We start from the raw sequence: 18695 nt of genomic DNA, 5'->3' as shown, positions 1-18695 counted from the left end.
AAATTATTTGTTGATACAGGATCTCCCCTATGTTGCCTAGGCTGGTCTCGAACTCGTGGGCTCAAGCGATCATCCCATGTCAGCCTCCCAAAGTGCTGAGATTACAGACTTGAGCTGCTGTGCTTGGCCAAGTGTTTTCTAATTATCTAGAAGTTCACATATATTTCTTATTTATGTGATTTTGATACTGGATGCCAATAATGTGTGTTTTTACTACTTGATTCCTGGTGGCAGTATCTCAAACAGGAAAAGTTTATTATTGGGAGACAAAAATGAAAAACAGCAGGTGAAGAATTGGAAATCAAGTGCACACATGCAATCCATGGTTCTCATATACCTCAACACTTATATTTCAACCCTTATGACTGTCTTCCCTCCACCCATCTTCAAGTAGTAGTAGTAAATGTTTGAATTTCAAAGGTAATCCCCGAGATCATGCTCCCTTGATTCACCATCTTCACTCAAATACCCATGATGAAATGGTAGCTCTGAATGGTGGCTTTAAACTTTGCTCTGTTAAAGCTATGTCATCTTGATCTCATGCTACATTTAAATATATGTGTCACCTAAGGGAATCACTATATCAAAGAAATGTCTGTACTTCCATGTTTATTGCAGCACTATTCACAATAGCCACGATATGGAAACCACACTAAGTATCCGTTAACAGATGAATTTAGAAAGAAAATGTAGTACTTACACACAATGGAGTACCATTCAGCCGTAAAAAAAGAATGAGATCCTCTCATTGGACTTTTAATTCTTTTCAGAGTAGACCCTAGCTGTGAGATTTAGAATCAAGTCTTAATATTTTTAACCTTAACATTGATAAATAAGATTCACTGGTACTACAGCAAATATTTTACCTTATGAAGGAAGGATTTGCTGGAATACGCTATAGTTTAAGTTCAGTCTTTTAATCTGCAATTTTATTTTCTTGATACACCACAAAATATTTTATAGACAGCAGTGTGCAAACAATATGGGTACAGGTTCTAATGAGAGGAAATGAAATGGCTTCCTGGGAAAGGAACAGGAGTTGTGGTGTGACTCATACCAGAGGCCAAAGCAAATATGAGCCAACAATGAAGGAGGCTGTGTCTGATTTTGAATTGTTATAGTCATTGTAAAATAACTCATTGCTCACCAAGCAAGACATACACTGTTCAAATTGACTGGATGTGTTACTTATTCAAACTAGGAGAAGAGCTTAAAATTCAAGCTATTTCCTTGGACAAAGGATTGGCTGTACTATTCACTTTCTGAGATAAACCTCTTCAACATTGTTGGCAGTTTGCAAAGTGTAAAGGGTATACTTTTGCACTTTTGTTGTTTTGCCTGCTGTCTCTATTATTTAGGTGTATACATTTGGAGGATTGTTAAAATTCCTCTTAGTCCTAGTTTCCTTATCCTAAGAAATTACCACTGTTTATCTTTTTGATAGTGTTGTAAAGATTAAATGAAATGATGTAAATAAACCCTCCAGAAGACTGCATGGGAAGAAGCACCAAAAGGAAGAGCCAGAAAAAGTGATGGAAGCCAGGAAATTGCAATGTCCCTCTTATATGATCTTTCTAATCCTTAGGCATAAAGCAATTCTGATACCTACTGGACTGTGCTTTTTGGCTCACTATCTCTCTCTGTCAATAATGAACATTGTAAAAGAAGACTTTTTTTAAATTTCGGAATTTGGCACAGTGGCTGACTCATAGGTGGTCATTATTAAAAGTTTTCCTGTGAAGTGAATAACAGAATGGCCTCAGAGATGTGACTTGAGAGAGATAATGTTACTAGAGTTAGCTAAGATTTGGGACAACTGATCCATGGGTAAGGTACAAGCTATTAATCTCAAGTGCTCTTCTAGCAAGACTGCATTAGTGAGAATTTCTGTGAACCACAGATTTTAAGAAACTTGACAAATAAAATAAGGATACCTGGAGCCTGAAGATCTATGAATCTGTAGTTTTCAGAAGCTCCCAGTTTATTCTGATATATGTTTAATTTTTTTGGCAATTTAAAAATTCTTGCAGTCTTACTCGTAATTCGACAAATGTTTGGTATTAGGGTGTCCAAGATGAACCAGCTAAGTCTTGACAAATGGATAGATAGCAGTATAGTCAATTAGGGAAGGGAATTCTGGGCAATCTGGTGGGGTGTTTTTTTTGTTTTGTTTTGTTTTGTTTCGTTTCGTTTTGTGTGTGTGTGTGTGTGTGTGTGTGTGTGTGTGTGTGTATGTGTGTGTGTATTTGATCTTACCCAAAATTATGTGATTATTAGGATCAGGGCAGAAAATGAGAATAAAATATATCTGAAAACAGTGTGACAGGGTTGGAATCCTATCTTTCTTACAGGTAACTTTACTTATCTGTAAAATTAAGAAAATTATATTTCTTATAAAGTTATTTGAAGACTAAGTGAGGCAACCCATGCAAAACACAATGCTTCACTTAAGCATGTGCTTTATTTATACCAGTTTCTTCTTCCTCCTCCTCCTTCTTCTTTTCTTCTTCCTCCTACTCTTCTTCATTTTCTTCTTCATTTTCTTTTCTTCTTCTTCATTTTTCCTTTTTCTTCTTCATTTTCAAGGCTAAAACACATTCTATCTTCCTCATGAATTTTTATCTGACTATGCTAGTTCATAAATATTTAGCTGTGTTTGAAACTTATATAAATTATACTAAAATCTTACAATTTAGTTCTATATTCTGTTTGAAAAATGTTTTTTCCTGAAATTATCTTTTTTATTATTCTTTTAGCTTTATCTTCTGAAGCAAAACATATGCTTAACAACAGTCTGTAGCAAGTACATCTCTGTAGGGCTGGATATGCAGTAGGTTTCACAAACATGTGTTATATGGATAATTCTGTTTTACAGAGTAATGTCAGTTACAGTACCTCCCACTGGAATATTGCTGATAATCATTTACTACAACAACAAAAATTGAGTGATTCTTGTCACTTTGTAGCATGCACTTACAAAATTAATTCCAATCACGGAAACATATCAAGAAAAAATGCTATGGTTTTAAAAATAGGTCATACACAGGTTGCTGAGGTGAGAATTCTAAACACCGGTTCAATTTCCACATTTTGTACCTGTAACATTTTTCCATTATGTCTCAAGATACAGGCATTAAGATGTTTTAAAAAATGATTATAAAAGTACTTAGTTGTTAAAATAAAAAAAGGAAAGAAAAAAGAAGAAAAATTTCCTTCATGGAGAAAACTGATAAATTTTTATTTTCTATCAGTATTTTTCCATGACTCCCTCCCCGTCTTTCTCTTCCCTCTCCTTCTCTTCCCTCCCTGTCTTCTCCTCTGCTCTTTTCCCTCCTCTGTACTCTCTCTCTCTCCACACACACACACACTCACACACACTCACTCTCTTTCTCTCTGTGTCACACACACACACACACAACACAAACATTTCACAAATTATAATCGTATGTCTTCCTACCCTCCCTTCCTTCCTTCCTTCCTTTTTTTTTTTTTTTTTTTTTTGGAGATTTGCTTTTGTTGCCCAGGCTGGAGTGCGACGGCACAATCTAGGCTCACTGTAACCTCCGCCTCCCCGGTATAAGCATTTCTCCTGTCTCAGCTTCCCAAGTAGCTTGGATTACAGACATGGGCTACCATGCCCAGCTAGTTTTTTTTTTTTTTTTTGTATTTAGTAGAGACGGGGTTTCATCTTGTTAGTCAGGCTGGTTGCAGACTCCTGACCTCAGGTGATACATCCACCTTGGTCTCCCAAAGTGCTGGGATTACAGGTGTATGCAACCATGCCTGTCCCCTACTTTTTCATTTAGCATTATTGCCATGCTATGCCAAGGTATACTAAGGGCAATAAAATATAATACTAAAATTCTATGCAATGTATCTCATGTATCTGTTGGCCTTGGGTGATTCATCCCTGAAGTAAGTGTTTTCTTTCCTGCTATGGCAGAAATCTTCCACTACATTGTTCTTAGAATTTATTGAACAACTGCTAAATATGAAGAGTGATGACAAGAAAAAAGAATTAGGATTGGCTTCTGTTGGAGCCATATCATATCCAATTAGCTTTTCAACATTGAGGTGGTAAATGTGCTTATTATACTTTGAGAGCATAATAACTCACAAATAATTGGGTTTCACTTCAATTTTAGCAAAACTATCTACTTGTATTGATTTGTTTTACAAAATTATCCATGTCCTTTCGTGAACACATTCGATAGATTATTTCTAAAGATAACAAAATATGTTGTCATTTCACTTAATAGGAAACTTACCTAGCAGGTTAAATTCACAAGCAAATCAGTTACCTAAATTTTTAATGACGCTAATACTGCTACTAAAATACATCCATTTATTTGTTGTCAGCCAAGGATGCCAGTGACTAGGTAAATTACAATACACAAATTGATAAAGTAAACAACTAAATACAGTAAATAAATCCATAAATTAAGTAAATAAATATTAACAAATGAAGCAATTAGAATTCCATAAGTGCAGGTAGCATTATCACCATTCAAAATTATCCATTTCCTAAAGGATTTAATGTTAATTATTTAATAGTTCTGAAATATACCAGGCAAAAGAAAATTTAATATAAAATATTTGTTTTAAGGTTACCTTTCTGTTAACGTTGTTACTTGTACCTTTTTGCTTACCCTCTAAAGAGCTTTAAATATTGTTACATATAAATAATCAACTTTGCATATCTGTTTATGTTATATATAGTTTCTTTTATTTATTTATTTATATTTTTTTGAGACGGAGTCTCTCTCTGCCCCCAGGCTGGAGTGCGGTGGCGCGATCTCGGCTCACTGCAAGCTCCGCCTCCCAAGTTCACGCCATTCTCCTGCCTCAGCCTCCGGAGTAGCTGGGACTACAGGCGCCCGCCGCTACGCCCAGCTAATTTTTTGTATTTTTAGTAGAGATGGGGTTTCACTGTGTAAGCCAGGATGTTCTCCATCTCCTGACCTCGTGATCCGCCCACCTCGGCCTCCCAAAGTGCTGGGAATACAGGCATGAGCCACCGCGCCCGGCCAAGTTTCTTTTAAAAGTGTGGTAGCATTAGAAATTCATAAACACTCAAAGCTGGTTACTTTATTAAAAATGGGAATCACTGAGTGGATTTTTGTATGATTCTTTTTTTAAAATTATTTTTTATTATACTTTAAGTTCTAGGGTACACGTGTACAATGTGCAGGTTTGTTACATATGTATGCATGTGCCATGTTGGTGTGCTGCATCCATTAACTTGTCATTTACATTAGGTATATCTCCTAATGAAATCCCTCCCCCTCCCCCGTCCCCACAATAGGACCTGGTGTGTGATGTTCCCCTTCCTGTGTCCAAGTGATCTCATTGTTCAATTCCCACCTATGAGTGAGAACATGTGGTGTTTGGTTTTCTGTTCTTGCAATAGTTTGCTGAGAATGATGGTTTCAGGCTGCATCCATGTCCCTACAAAGGACACAAACTCATCCTTTTTCATGGCTGCATAGTATTCCATGGTGTATATGTGCCACATTCCATGGTGTATATGTGCCATATTCCATGGTGTATATGTGCTATATATTCCATGGTGCCATATATTCCATGTGCCACATATATATGTGCCATATATTCCATGGTGTATATGTGCCATATTCCATGGTGTATATGTGCCACATTCAGTCTGCCACTGATGGACATTGGGGTTGATTCCAAGTCTTTGCTATCGTGAATAGTGTTGCAAATAGCATACGTGTGCATGTGTCTTTATAGCAGCATGATTTATAATCCTTTGGGTATATCCCCAGTAATGGGATGGCTGGGTCAAATGGTATTTCTAGTTCTAGATCCCTGAGGAATCACCACACTGTTTTCCACAATGGTTGAACTAGTTTACAGTCCCACCAACAGTGTAAAAGTGTTCTATTTCTCCACATCCTCTACAGCACCTGTTGTTTCCTGACTTTTTAATGATTGCCATTCTAACTGGTGTGAGATGGTATCTCATTGTGGCTTTGATTTGCATTTATCTGATGGTGAGTGATGATGAGCATTTTTTCATGTGTCTGTTGGCTGTATGAATGTCTTCTTTTGAGAAGTGTCTGTTCATATCCTTTGCCCACTTTTTGATGGGGTTGTTTGTTTTTTTCTTGTAAATTTGTTTGAGTTCTTTGTAGGTTCTGGATATTAGCCCTTTGTCAGATGAGTGGATTGCAAAAATGTTCTCCCATTCTGTAGGTTGCCTGTTCACTCCGAAGATAGTTTCTTTTTCTGTGCAGAAGCTCTTTAGTTTAATTAGATCCATTTGTCAATTTTGGCTTTTGTTTCCATTGTTTTTGGTGTTTTAGACATGAAGTCCTTGTTCATGCCTATGTTCTGAATGGTATTCCCTAGGTTTTCTTCTAGGGTTTTTATGGTTTTAGGTCTAACATTTAAGTCTCTAATCCATCTTGAATTTATTTTCGTATAAGGAGTAAGGAAAGGATCCAGTTTCAGCTTTCTACTTATGGCTAGTCAATTTTCCCAGCACCATTTATTAAATAGGGAATCCTTTCCCCATTTCTTGTTTTAGTCAGGTTTGTCAAAGATCAGATGACTGCATATGTGTGGTATTATTTCTCAGGGCTCTGTTCTGTTCCAGTGGTCTATATTTCTGTTTTGGTAACAGTATCATGTTGTTTTGGTTACTGTAGCCTAGCAGTATAGTTTGAAGTCAGGTAGTATGATGCCTCCGGCTTTGTTCTTTTGGCTTAGGATTGTCTTGGCAATGCAGGTCTTTTTTGGTTCCACATGAATTTTAAAGTAGTTTTTTCCAATTCTGAGAAGAAAGTCATTGGTAGCTTAATGGGGATGGCATTGAATCTATAAATTACCTTGGGCAGTATGGCCATTTTCACGATATATATATATATATATATTTTTTTTTTTTTCCGAGACGGAGTCTCGCTCTGTCACCCAGGCTGGAGTACAGTGGCCGGATCTCAGCTCACTGCAAGCTCTGCCTCCCGGGTTTATGCCATTCTCCTGCCTCAGCCTCTAGAGTAGCTGGGACTACAGGCACCCACCACCTCGCCCAGCTAGTGTTTTGTATTTTCAGTAGAGACGGGGTTTCACTGTGTTATCCAGGATGGTCTCGATCTCCTGACCTTGTGATCCGCCCGTCTCGTCCTCCCAAAGTGCTGGGATTACAGGCGTGAGCCACCGCGCCCGGCCATTTTCACGATACTGATTCTTCTATCCATGAGCATGGTATGTTCTTCCATTTGTTTGTGTCCTCTTTTATTTCACTGAGCAGTGGTTTGTAGTTCTCCTTAAAGAGGTCCTTTACATCCCTTGTAAGTTGGATTCCTAGGTATTTTATTCTCTTTGAAGCTATTGTGAATGGGAGTTCATTCATGATTTGGCTCTCTGTCTGTCTGTTAGTGGTGTATAAGAATGCTTGTGATTTTTGCACATTGTTTTTGTATCCTGAGACTTTACTGAAGTTGCTTATGAGCTTAAGGAGATTTTGAGCTGAGATGATGGAGTTTTCTAAATATACAATCATGTCATCTGCAAACAGGGGCAATTTGACTTCTTCTTTTCCTAACTGAATACCCTTGATTTCTTTCTCTTGCCTGATTGCCCTAGCCAGAACTTCCAACAGTATGTTGAATAGGAGGGGTGAGGGAGGGCATCCCTGTCTTGTGCCAGTTTTCAAAGGGAATGCTTACAGTTTTTGCCCATTCAGTATGATATTGGCTGTGGGTTTGTCATAAATGGCTCTTATTATTTTGAGATATGTTCCATCAATACTGAATTTGTTGAGAGTTTTTAGTGTGAAGGGCTGTTGAATTTTGTCTAAGGCCTTTTCTGCATCTATTGAGATAATCATGTGGTTTTTGTCTTTGGTCCTGTTTATATGCTGGATCGTGTTTATTGGTTTGTGTATGTTGAACCAGCCTTGCATCCCAGGGATGAAGCCCAATTGATCACGGTGGATAAGCTTTTAAGCTTTTTAATATGCTGCTGGATTCATTTTGCCAGTATTTTTTTGAGGATTTTTGCATCGATGTTCATCAGGGATATTGGTCTAAAATTCTCTTTTTTTGTTGTGTCTTTGCCAGGCTTTAGTATCAGGATGATGTTGGCATCATAAAATGAGTTAGGGTGGATTCTCTCTTTTTCTATTGATTGGAATAGTTTCAGAAGGAATGGTACCAGCTCCTCCTTGTACCTCTGGTAGAATTCGGCTGTGAATCTGTCTGGTCCTGGACTTTTTTTGAATGGTAGGCTATTAATTATTGCATCAATTTCAGAGCCTACTATTGGTCTATTCAGGGATTCAACTTCTTCCTGGTTTAGTATTGGGAGAGTGTATGTGTCCAGGAATTTATCCATTTCTTCTTGGTTTTCTAGTTTATTTGCGTAGAGGTGTTTATAGTATTCTGTGATGGTAGTTTGTATTTCTGTGGGGTTGGTGGTGATATCCCCTTTATCATTTTTTATTGCATCTCTTTGATTCTTCTCTCTTTTCTTCTTTACTAGTCTTGCTAGCGGTCTATGAATTTTGTTGATCTTTTCAAAAAACCAGCTCCTGGATTCATTGATTTTTTTGGAAGGTTTTTGTGTCTCCATCTCCTTCAGTTCTGCTCTGATCTTAGTTATTTCTTGCCTTCTGCTAGCTTTTGAATGTGTTTGCTCTTGCTTCTCTAGTTCTTTTAATTGGGATGTTAGGTTGTCAATTTTAGATCTTTCCTACTTTCTCTTGTGGGCATTTAGTGCTATAAATTTCCCTCTACACATTGCTTTAAATGTGTCCCAGAGATTCTGGTATGTTGTATCTTTGTTCTCATTGGTTTCAAAGAACATCTTGATTTCTGCCTTCATGACGTTATGTGCCCAGAACAGGTTGTTCAGTTTCCATGTAGTTGAGCGGTTTTGATTGAGTTTCTTAGTCCTGAGTTCTAGTTTGATTGCACTGTGGTCTGAGAGACAGTTGGTTATAATTTCTGTTCTTTTACATTTGCTAAAGAGTGCTTTACTTCCAACTATGTGGTCAATTTTGAAATAAGTGTGATGTGGTGCTGAGAAGTATGTATATTCTGTTGATTTGGGGTGGAGAGTTCTGTAGATATCTATTAGGTCTCCTTGGTGCAGAGCTGAGTTCAATTCCTGGATATCCTTGTTAACTTTCTGTCTCGTTGATCAGTCTAATGTTGACAGTGGGGTGTAAAGTCTCCCATTATTATTGTATGGGAGTCTAAGTCTCTTTGTAAGTCTCTATGGACATGCTTTATGAATCTGGGTGCTCCTGTATTGGGTGTGTATATATTTAGGATAGTTAGCTCTTCCTGATGAATTGATCCCTTTACCATTATGTAATGGCCTTCTTTGTCTCTTTTGATCTTTGATGGTTTAAAGTCTGCTTTATCAGAGACTAGGATTACAACCCCTGCTTTTTTTTTGTTTTCCATTTGCTTGGTAGATCTTCCTCCATCCCTTTAATTTGAGCCTATGTGTGTCTCTGCACTTGAGATGGGTCTCCTGAATACGGCAAACTGATGGGTCTTAAATCTTTATCCAATTTGCCAGTCTGTGTCTTTTAATTGGAGCATTTAGTCCATTTACATTTTAGGTTAATATTGTTATGTGTGAACTTGATCCTGTCATTATGATATTAGCTGATTATTTTGCTTGTTAGTTGATGCAGTTTCTTCCTAGCATCGGCTGTCTTTACATTTTGGCATGTTTTTGCAATGGCTGGTACCAGTTGTTCCTTTCCATTTTTAGTGCTTCCTTCAGGATCTCTTGTAGGGCAGGTCTGGTGGTGACAAAATCTGTCAGTTTTTGCTTGTCTGTAAAGGATTTTATTTCTCTTTCAGTTATGAAACTTAGTTTGGCTGGATATGAAATTCTGGGTTGAAAATTCCTTTCTTTAAGAATATTGAATATTGGTCCCCACTCTCTTCTGCCTTGTAGAGTTTCTGCTGAGAGATCTACTATTAGTCTGATGGGCTTCCCTTTGTGGGTAACCCGACCTTTCTTTCTGGCTGCCCTTAACATTTTTTCCTTCATTTTAACTTTGGTGAACCTGACAATTATGTGTCTTGGAGTTACTCTTCTCGAGGAATATCTCTGTGGTGTTCTCTGTATTTCCTGAATTTGAACGTTGGCCTGTCCTACTAGGTTGGGGAAGTTCTCCTGGATGATATCCTGCAGAGTGTTTTCCAACTTGGTTCCATATTCCCCATCACTTTCAGGCACACCAATCAGACGTAGATTTGGTCTTTTCACATAATTCCATATTTCTTGGAGGCTTTGTTCATTTCTTTTTACTCTTTTTTCTCTACATTTATCGTCTCACTTCATTTCATTGATTTGATCTTCAATCACTGATAGTCTTTCTTCCGGTTGATCAAGTCGGTTACTGAAGCTTGTGCATTTGTCACATAGTTCTCATGTCATGGTTTTCATCTCTATCAGTTCGTTTATGATCTTCTCTGCATTGATTATTCTAGTTATCCATTCTTCTATTCTTTTTTCAAGGTTTTTAGTTTTTTGTGCTGGGTACATAGTTCCTCCTTTAGCCCTGAGAAGTTTGATCAACTGAAGCCTTCTTCTCTCAACTCATCAAAGTCATTCTCCATCCAGCTTTGTTCCATTGCTGGCAATGAGCTGTGTTCCTTTGGACGGGGAGATGTGCTTGGATTTTTTGAATTTCCAGCTTTTCTGCCCTGTTTTGTCCTCATCTGTGTGGTTTTATCTACCTTTGGTCTTTGATGATGGTGACACACTGATGGGGTTTTGGTGTGGGTGTCCTTTGTGCTTGTTAGTTTTCCTTCTAACAGTCAGGACCTTAGCTGCAGGTCTGTTGGAGTTTGCTTGAGGTCCACTCTAGACCCTGTTTGCCTGGGTATCAGCAGTGGAGGCTGCAAAAGATAGAATATTGCTGAACAGCGAGTGTTGCTGTCTGATTCTTGCTCTGGAAGCTTCATCTCAGACGTGTACCCAGCTGTGTGAGTTGTGAGATGTCGGTCTGCACCTAGTGGGGGTGTCTCCCATTAGGCTACACAGAGGTCAGGGACCCACTTGAGCAGGCAGTCTGTCGGTTCTCCGATCTCAACCTCTGTGCTGGGGGAACCACTGCTCTCTTTAAAGCTGTCAGCCAGGAACATTTACATCTGCAGAGGTTTCTGTTGCTTTTTGTTTAGCTATGCCCTGTCCCCAGAGGTGGAGTCTACAGAGGTAGGCAGGCATCCTTGAGCCAATTTGAGCTTCCTGGTGGCTTTGTTTACCTACTTAAGCCTCAGCAATGGTGCACACCCTTCCCCCAGCCTCACTGCCACCTTGCAGTTAGATCTCAGACTGCTGTGCTAGTAATGAGGGAGGCTCTGTGAGCATGGGACTCTCAGGGCCAGGTATGGGATATAATCTCCTAGTGTGCCATTTGCTAAGACCCTTGGTAAAGTGCAGTATTAGGGTGGGAATTACCTGATTTTCCAGGTGTTGTGTGTCTCAGTTTCCCTTGGCTAGGAAAAGGAATTCCCTTCCCCCTTGCACTTCCCAGGTGAGGCAATGCCTCGCCTGCTTCACTCTTGCTGGTCGGGCTACACTCACTGACCAGCACCAACTGTCCGACATGCCCCAGTGAGATGAACCCTGTACCTCAGTTGAAAATGCAGAAATCATCCATCTTCTTTGTTGCTCGTGCTGGGAGCTGGAGGCTGGAGCTGTTCCTATTCGGCCATCTTGCCACCCCCGCCCCCCCCCCGCATTTATGTATGATTCTAATGAGTGGAAATGACCTAGTAGAGTAGTTGATGTAGAAGAGGCACTTGGTAAATTGTTTTTAATGAGAGGAGAACATATTGTAGAAATTGCTTTAAAAAGAAAATTTTCTTTTCTTTTTTTGAAACAGAATCTCACTCTGTCGCCTAGGCTGGAATGCAGTGGTGTGATCTCAGCTCGCTGCAACCTCCGCCTCCTGGATTCAAGCAATTCTCTGCCTAGCCTCCCGAGTAGCTGGGATTATAGGCTCCCACCACCACATCCAGCTAATTTTTGTATTTTTAGTACAGACAGGGTCTCACCATCTTGGACAGGCTGGTCTTGAACTCCTGACCTTGTGATCCACCTGCTTCAGCCTCCCAAAGTGCTGGGATTACAGGTGTGAGCCACTACACCTGACTGAAAATTTAAAAAAGGAATTTTAGGAGAAATAAAATATCACCACATCAATTAGTGGCATCCAACTGGTTGGTAGAACATGTCAGAGGGTGTTTAACGTGCCCTACATTCACAAAATGTGGATGGCAATCTTCCATCCTTGTACTCCATTATAATGGAACAATTATAAGTGATTCAAATTATCATTATGCTTGTCACAATAGTACTTTTATTAAGTTTTGACATCTTTTCCTTGAGTTACATAATTCAAATAAATATCAAACCTGTCTCTTTATCTGCCTTATCCAGAGCATCACAATATTTTTATTAATACTAAGGTCTCTGTTCATTTCTCTATTCACAAAAATTATGATAACTATTTTCAGATAATATTGCATTTTACTCACCTGACATTTATAGCATGAATTGTGTGAATTCAGCTAAGAATCATTTAAAATAAACACAATAGCAAAAAAGATTGTGGCAGGTTATTTTTTTCAATAGAAAGTATAATCAAACAAGCATGCTGGATCAAATGTAGAATTCATGCTCACCTAAAGGAAATGTGTGTCTTAAAGAAAAATCTAGTTAGTAAATATGTGTAACAGGGATACCTCTCTGACATATGTGTGAGCCCTTATGAGCAAAAATAAATAAACAATTGATTCTTGAGGAAAAAACATGTTTTGAAATGGGAGATGCAAGTAAAGCCAAAACAAATACCAGTGACCAAAAGGAGTTGTGCTGTGTGTGACTAGGAATTATTATAATGCTGTAAAATAGCTTGTTGTTCATCAAGCAAGACATGAGTAATTCAAATTGACTAAGCATGTTATTTAGTTAACCTGGACATGAAGCCCAAGTTAAAGATTATGTATTTGTGAATTTGTTTTGTAGAAGGCTTGCTGTGGTGCCCCTCACACAGCTGATGTTAAATGAAGGCTTTCTGAGTAGTTCATGCAATGAAAGTCTTCTGGGTATGCATTATAAAGTTGTGTAAAATTATTTAATTCTTTCATATTTTAAAGAGTATGAATTCAAAAAGACCTAATATGAACTTCAGTTCTATCACTGCTTAATGTCTGACATTTTCTGAGTTATTCAAAGTTCACGAGCCTCAGGCTCCTCATCTCTAATATGGGATCAATGATACCTACTTCATAAGAATATTGTTTAGACTAAGTGAGAATTCATATATGAAAAAACAAAATAAAATGTCAGGGCAATATGACTTAGTAGAAAGTATGTAAGACTTTATAGTTAGAACTAAATTTCCACTCTAACCAGCGAGGAATTGAGTTATTATTGGTTTCAAGTCTTCACTTCCAATCTTCAATAATGATCCTTTCATGGCTTCGCCATGTGAGTTGGCAGCCACAGCAGGATTGAGTTTATCTGTCCCTTGGTGTTGGTTTTGGCCATAGGAGCTTCTTTAACTAAGGGAGCATTAGCAGAAGTTTCAACATTTTCAGGGGGAGCATGCGTTCCCACTCGCTCTCCTTGCTCTCTTTTGCTTTTGTGTTTGCATGAGGAGAGCATGCCCAAGCTAGCTGGCTGTGCCAAAGTCAATGAGGAGACATATAGAGTCAACTTGAACCCAGGCTGCAAACTGGACCCCGTGGTTGATCCTAGCTGAACCACAGCTTGTCTTTAGACTAATGAATGATAAATGAATTCTACTTGTTTTTGACTAGTGAGAACTTCAGTGCCATTTGTTACCTGGCCCTAGTTAGTACTAGTTGACTACTATATGACTCCACTTAACTATCCTGAGTGCAGAGTTTATATCTTTCCGAAGGTGTTCATATCATTTTACATTTAGTTTGTTCACATGTTTAAAAGTAATGGCTATAATATTCTCCCCGTTCACCTATGGAAATCCATGAACTGAGAAGCTAAATGTCTCTTAACTTTAGATTATGGGCCTCTGCATAGTTTTCTTTGTGTCTGTATAGTCCCATATAGCTTGGTATATTTCACCATATTTATTAGTATAAATATGAAATACAGATTGGCTAATTTTATATATAGTTCTTTGTGATGGCAATTATAAAACTTACTTATGACAAGCATACTCTTCCTCTTAAGTCACATTAGCTTATATAAAGCTAGATAAAAGTTTTTAAAAATTCTTAGCACTCAAAAGTCCTTGAGGTCTCTCTTCATTGCAAGGCACATTACATATTGGTAACACTCATTACAAGATATGAACGTACATTGCAAGATATGTTCATTATGTTGCTGATAGGGATGACAAGGAGGGCACACTACCTTCTGCAATTCTTGTGTGCATAGTCCTAACTTGACAGTAGAAGCTTCCTCTGTGTTTGTATGGTCTAGAGAAGCTGCAATAACAGAAAGACCTACAAAAGGATTATAGATGCTTATTTCTCTATTATGTTGTGACCTCAATTGTCTCATCTTCTAAATGAGGATTGAAATACTCATCTTATAGAGTTATAAAATACAGTAAGTGAGCTGTCCAGGAAGGGAGAACAACTCTGATCTTCACGGTCATTGGTATAATAAAATTCCTTCTAAGGCATAACTGCATCAGCAAACAGGACATTTTCATCATATCTATGGCTAAAACTAAGTGTCTGGCATGCTCAGGTTATAGCCAGCAGAAGGAGTAAAAGAAAGCAGATACATGTCTACTTTTCTAAGGTTCCAGAAAGGAAGTGACACATATTACTTCTGTTGACATATCATTGTCGAGAACATAGTCACTTGGGCACATCTACCCAAAAGGGTCCTGGGAAGCATTAGTTCTAGTCAGGTAGTTAAGTCCTCAGTTACAACTCTATCACTATAAAACTTTCTGACACCTTTGCTGTGATTTGAGTATTTGTGCCTGTACATCCTCATCCCACCAATATATATGTTGAAATCCTCATCCCCAAGGTGATGTTATTAGGAGATAGGGCTTTCAAAGAGGTGATTAGGTCATGAGAGCTCCAGTGCATTAATATAAGGCCTAAGGAAGCTCATTTGTCCCTTCCACCATGTGAGAGTGCAGCAAGATGCCTTCTATAAACCCAGAAGTTGGTCCTCACTAGACACTGATTTTGTCAACACCTTGATATTAGATTCCTCAGCTTCCATAACTGAAAAATAAATTTATGTTTTTTATAAACTACCAATATTATGATATTTTGTTACAGCATCCCAAATGATCTAAGACAACCCTACCATCTGTTGGACAAAAAAGATCTGCTGTTAACCTTTTTTCCTCCTAAAGAAAAAACCCTTTCACTTTTATGCTTTTGCAATTTCTATGTTGTTCCTAACTTCTAATGTATATTTTTGGGATCATATGTACAAAGTTCCTATTCCAATTATCTACTTTCTAGCAGTGTGATAATAAACAAGTTACTCTGAAATCTCAGTTGTCTCATTTTTAAAGTGAAGATAAAAATTATTCATCTTTTACAGCTCTAAAATATAATAAACAGTTCATGAAAGCACTTTGAAGAGTAATTGGCACTGTGTCCTATTGTAAATGTAGTCATCATAGAGTTTTTCAAAAATTTTAATGGCAGGAGATGCTCATTGATTGGCAAGTACCACTAACACTGTTGCTGTTGTCATTATTACTGGAGTGGATCTGAGACCTAGAGTCTGACATGAATGGGATCCAAAGAAGAAACTCTCGCTTTCCTGCACCTCCACCTGGTTGCTCTTCACACCATTCCCCAGAACTTTAGTCACGTTTGCTGTGTGGCCTATTGGATTTGGTTACAATGAGCCCTCTAGGACCCTTGCACATCCTTGGAGCCTGATCTCCACCAGTGCTGCTCCCCCCTACTCCTCCAGAAACCCCTCTGCAATGGTACTAAAGATACCCAGTGCAAGCCACATAATTCTCTGCCAAGTGTGTATTGCACCTGCTTGTGACAGAAGAGATCTTTCTGCAAAGCTCCAAAAACTTGGCTGGGTCAGCTCCTGATCACCCCATGGAATTCTGGGGTCAGAGACATCCCAAAGTAGGCTTGTGCTGAGAACAGTACAGTGTATCTGTGCCGGGGCTTACAATTCTATTTTGACACCAAATGTGTTTTCTGTCTTGCATATGCAGTAACAAGGTGGAGTGGGTTTCATCCAGATTACTTAGAATACTGCCTTCCTCAGTGAAGAGGAACCTAACCTTAGGTTTGCAAGGAAGTTTCCTGGCCTATATAACTTCACAATCTCTTTTGGGGGATAATTAATTTGTGCTTTTGCTGCCTGAGTTTAGTAGGCATATTCAGGCTTATCACTTCCTTCACCCAACAGACTCACTATAACTGCACTGTTCAATGTATTTGCCGCTAGTCAAATGGGATTACTGAGCTCTTTAAATCTGCCTAGTCTTAATTGAGGTGTGCAGAAATTTTAAATGCACACTGAGTCTCAAAGACTTACCTCATATGGAAAAATTTGTAAATATAACTAGCTTTATTTTTTATACTGATTATGCTGAAATAGTTTTAAATGTATAGTTATATATTGTGAAAATAAATGTGATATACTTTTAGTTTTTTAAAAAATATAGCTACTAGGAAATTTAAAATTACAGATGTGACCTACATTATATTTCTGGTGGATGGCACTGCAATACATTGTACGGGCCTCTGTCGAGTAGGGATTCAAACTTCAATTCTGTTTATCTCCCAGTAAAGTTGAAGACATTTCCAAGAAGTAGGCAGGCATTTACTTCATAGATGGTCATAGTAAAATTACAATTTGTCAATACAAGACGAATTATATAAAGGATCTTGATGACCGCTAGATGACTCTAGGAGTTTTATTGTTATTAATCAAAATCATAAAGACAAAATATTTATGATCAGCAGTACCTGGGACTATGTAAATTGCAGTTAAGTTCTGTACGTTTCAAAGGATATCAATATTTACATAAGAATGACTCAAACAAGATGATAATTTGGATGACTCACAAACCCTTCAAAGAAGACTGAAAATTAGAAATGTTAAGAGATGCGCAATTTCACATGAGCTGTTAGAACATGTATTTTTTATATACTCTTCTCATATACTTTCTCTTAATGCTAAACTAGAGTTAAAGTTAGTAGTGACAAGGTCTAAGCATGTCTTTGGAAAATTCTAGTTAGCTGAGGATATTTCTCCCTTCACATTCTGAATGATAAAATAACAATTCTGTCAATTAGGAGAAACTCACATGAATGAGAATCTAGTTCTAAATTGAATTTTATTAGATTATGTTAGTAGGGATAGTTCTTAAAGGGTAAATACTAGAGATACTGTTTTATGAACTTTTAGAAACCTGGTTTTTTAATTCATGTGTCTGTATCAGTCAGAATGCAATCAGAACATCAGAGTCACAAGGAAACATATTTGTTCATTCACTCATTCATTCATACAATCATGTATTTGTATTAGAGGATTTGTCCCAGGCGTTAGATCTCATGCAATATGAAAGTGGGAGCTAATTAAGTAGTCTCTGTGTAGCTGTGTTCTTGCATCTGCTATGAAGGCTTGAAGTCCACAAGAAGAAGGGAAAATAGATATAAAGTGGGAGACAGTAGGAACAAATTGGAACCCACAAGTATCAGTTTTTACTGTCTCTCACCTTGATGGCATGGGGTTCCTGCAGAAGCCAGTGCTCTTCATCAAGGAGCTAAAGATACACACACACACAGCCACACACACACACACACACACACACAATGTGGGGAATCAGAAGGAGAATTCAATGGAAGATAGAGCAATTGTAGGCTGAGCTCCTGTCTTAGACCAACAAGGTAAGCCAGAGGATAAGTGACAATTTACATGATCCACAAAAATAGCTGCTGCTTTACTTCTACCCTCCAAATCTTGCACAAGAGTCTCTCTATGTCTCACCGTAAGTAGAAAATATATGGAAGGGAAATCTTGGAAATGTAGTTCAACCTAGCCACGCCGACACAATACCAAGCCATCACAGAGTGTCTTCGTGTGTGTGTTTTCCCATGCTTTCAATCAGTGTCTCTGTGCACAGAGAGAATATATACATCAGCTAAGTATGGGTAAGTGTGTGTAGCCTTTCTTGGCATTCTCTTCCCTGTGTGTGTGTTTTCAAACACAATTGCATTTGTCTCTTAATGCGACTCTCCCTGTTACTGTTTCTTTTGGGCCTATTTTCTTTCTTCTTTGACCTTCTACCTTTTCTTTCATGTATTTTTACCTCTTGACCTCATGCCTGTTTGATTGCTTCACTCTCTTTTTCTGTTTTATGACCAAGAAACTAAATTGCCTTTAAAGACTTTTTTTTTTTTTTTTTCCCTGGTGTAATTTTTTTTTTTTTATTTTATTTTTTTATTTCTTTTTTTTTTTATTATACTTTAAGTTCTAGGGTACATGTGCATAACGTGCAGGTTTGTTACATATGTATACATGTGCCATGTTGGTGTGCTGCACCCATCAACTCGTCAGCACCCATCTGATGTAAAGAAGGAGTTGATGGGTACTCCCACTTTTAAAACCATCAGAACTTGCGAGACCCATTCACTATCATGAGAAGAACACAGGAAAGACCCACCCCCATGATTCAATCATCTCCCACCAGGTCC

The sequence above is a fragment of the Piliocolobus tephrosceles genome, chromosome 4 (assembly GCF_002776525.5).
Source record: "Piliocolobus tephrosceles isolate RC106 chromosome 4, ASM277652v3, whole genome shotgun sequence".
In the NCBI taxonomy this organism is placed as follows: Eukaryota; Metazoa; Chordata; class Mammalia; order Primates; family Cercopithecidae; genus Piliocolobus; species Piliocolobus tephrosceles.
This window is presented reverse-complemented; position numbering follows the sequence as displayed.